General features: G+C 34.5%; 1 pseudogene; it reads left to right on the top strand.

Moving 5' to 3' along the window:
* The first annotated feature begins 281 nt into the window (after positions 1 to 281).
* LOC102806644 (uncharacterized) lies at positions 282 to 2,853 on the top strand (annotated as a pseudogene).
* The last annotated feature ends 653 nt before the right edge of the window (positions 2,854 to 3,506 follow it).

Here is a 3,506-nt window from a genome sequence, read left to right as displayed (position 1 = left end):
ATTTTGTTTTAGCAAGCATTTTAATAGTTTCAATATCAAATAAAGTATATATAATATATGACTATTTTTCAAAGCATTACATTTTAGGGCCATCCTCTGTACATTATCACAATTTTCCAGCTCATTGCTCGCAATATTACCAAAGGTGTCTTAATTGAGAGAACACATATAAGTTTTGAGCCACAACCTCTTCCACTTATACTAACTGTGTTTAACACTGAATAGATAACCAATACAAGCAACATGCAACAGTGCTGATATAACATTTGTTGAATTCCAGGATGCAGGTGTATTTATTGTATTGCATAACAGTGTATCCATGTGTCCACCATGTTATGGGGGCAAAACTGAACAATAAGGTAAATGAGTATTTTTAAATGTAACAATGGCATTTAAATACTGAACAGTCAAATGCACGAACACGATATTTTTATTAGTAAGCGTCAAAAAGAACAAATCAAAGAAAGTAAAATCTCGCCACTATACCCATCGATAATAAGAGCATCCTAATACCGTGTAATTATTATTGTGTGACATCTTGTTGCATACTTAGTATGAAATGTGAAACTTTTTAGAATTTTTGAAAAATACTTTTTCTCACAGGAGTCAGTGCAAAAACGTGCAGGTGAGTAGGCCTTTTAGTGTCCATTTATTAATGTTTTAAAACCATTCTCCTGAGTATTGCTTGTTTCTCAATGTTTTCAATGAGTTTGTAAATTATTAATGTATTTTACTACTTCAGAGTGTAAACATATGGCATGTTTACAAAGATTGAGTTTCTCTGGAATAAGACATATATGTCCCTCCATGTGCATGACCATCCAATAGATAGCATGTTTTTAACTAATAGAAGTTGTAGAAATGTAAGTTTCACAATTTTAAGTGTGTTAAGGAACGTGTTTAAAAAACGCTCACAATGACTGAATCCACTCTTCTTCTCCAATTGATAAAGACATTATTGTCTGTTTAAAAGTGGGATTGTCACAACGATTTCATTTATTTGAATCGTACAAGAAGGGAATAGACCTCATTTAATTGCCATTGTTATATTAAACCCTAAACTTGTTTTGTTTACTTAATAGAACGGGACAGTCTGTTATTTTACAAAGACACACAATTTCACGTGAGAATTACTAAACCTGTGCCAAAACTAACTGAAGTCACTTTTTGTCTATGGATGAGCTCGACTAGCTCCAATGATGGTACCCTGGTATCTTATGCAGTACATGGCACCGATAACGAGATGATTTTATACGACTAAGGTTATTTGAAATTACTCATCAATGGTGTTTATAGAGAGACAACTGGCGTTGCAGTCAATGATGGTGTGTGCCATTTCATCTGCTTCACTTGGACATCAGTGACAGGTCGCTGGCAGATATTCGTAGATGGAATGTTAGTTGGATATGGTACAGTTTCAAAAGGAACACCGATTCAAGGTGACGGTGTTCTCGTACTGGGACAAGATCAAGACTTCGTTGGTGGGGGTTTTCACCCTCATCAGGCGTTTGTTGGCAAAATGACGAAATTCAACCTGTGGAATCGTGTGCTTACAAACCAAGAAATTATTCAAAAGCTTGACTATGGCAATATTTATTCATGGGACTTTTCAACCCTTTCGATGCAAGGAACTGAAGAAATTATAAATGTGGATATTTGTAGTAAGTATTATTGAAACAAATAATATAACTAAAAATAAATACTATACTACGCTACATGCTACCATACGTCGAGGATGATTAAATTAGTGTACATAATGTCGCCAATTGACACAAATAACATTCTCAGATTGGTAGACTATTTGTTGATAGACCTGAGTTCTAATCCTACCTGTGGTTGAATATCAAAACGTGCTGGCCGCCACCCTGGGTGAGTCTCCTACAGACTCATTGGGAAAGACTGGTTAATTTTAAATTCTGCAGGAGCTTGTTTTCAACTGGGCCTGGTTATTACAATAAGTTGCCATCTGATGGAAGAACGGCCGCACAACCCTGCCATGTAGTTCCAAACATGAATGTGGTTTCTGTAACTATATATATGAGCTTTTTTAATTTTAATCCAATGGAATATTGTAAATATATAAAAATATATTTAAAAAAACGTGATTATTAGATTTTTGATGTAAATTGTCACCTAATAAAAGTTAACGTTCACACTGACAAAGTTCATAAACAGATCTTCTTTCAACCTTTCAACAGCTGGCGCTGTTACATGTGATCCCCATTTCACCACATTGGATGGGCGTCATTACAGTCACCAAGGCGTCTGCTGGTACACCCTGGTGAAAGACAGCTCCAATCCCAAGCCAAATTTCGAAATCATTGCTAAGTTTGAACCAAGAAAGGATCATCCTAAAGGAGAAATAAGAACCCGAGTGGTAGCTCTGAATATAACTGTAGGCGATGACCATGCTGAAGTGGACCGACTTGACGTAGTTTCTGTAAGTAACCTGGAACAATTCAAAGCAACATTTGTTTTGCTAACTTTGTAACTACCAAATTGGAATGATTAATAAATATATAATTAAAAATTATTGCTATATTAATTACACCAGTGTCTACTTTATTATAGAAACATGCAAAGGGAGCACTGTCCAAGATACATATCATTCAATCTGATGAAAATGTCTTACTAAGTTTCACACTCAAAGATACTACTTTCAAGATTGATTGGACATTACGAAGACACATATTCAGCATTGATATATCTGGTCTTGATTATCAAGATAAGCTTCGTGGATTATTGGGTAATTACAATGGTGATAGCCATGATGACTTTCAGAAACCTGACGGTACTATGGCTAGTGACGCTGTTGAATTCGGTGAGAGTTGGAAAGTGCCAGGAATTGAGTGAGTATAAACAGTTCTGTATTGCGCAATAACATATATTCTCATTTCAGAATATTCCAGATTCATAAACTAGTTTTCCATTAACAATCTTAATTATTATAAATCAATAATATATTTAATTAAGTTTAAAATGGAGCAAACTTCATATCTTGAATTGTATGCACTTCAGGTTATAAATGTCGTGCTCAGTTTTTGACAAGCCTTCTGAAAAAATATTATCATTTTAATAGATTGCGTTATTAATGAAAACTACTTGCTACAATTATGTTACAGAAACGGTCTATTTTACACCTTTTTTTTACTATGACCCAGGTTCAGTATCTCGAGAAAACATATAATAAAATAACAAGATATTGAGAGCTTGTGAAAATTAGCATATTTGGTGGGAGATAATAACCAAGCGTGGTGCGCGTCCTATATTTTGTATTCAAATTCAAAGGCTAAAATACACTTGATAGAACATAGGCATAGATGAGCGAAGCGCATTTCTAAAATATTTCAACGAACTAGCGGTAATACCAACCACTATTTCCGCACATAAACGAGGCAAGAAAAGTAAAAAAATACAACGTCTTTGAACGCAATACTGTATTGAACGCGCATGTTCTTCAAGGAAAGTTTTCTTGCTAAATGTGCAATGTATTATTTAAGCAATAA

This window comes from Saccoglossus kowalevskii, chromosome 7, assembly GCF_978046115.1.
Source record: "Saccoglossus kowalevskii chromosome 7, keSacKowa6.1, whole genome shotgun sequence".
Lineage (NCBI taxonomy): Eukaryota > Metazoa > Hemichordata > Enteropneusta > Harrimaniidae > Saccoglossus > Saccoglossus kowalevskii.
Note: the sequence above shows the minus strand (reverse complement) of the source record. Positions and strands in the feature narration are given on the sequence as shown.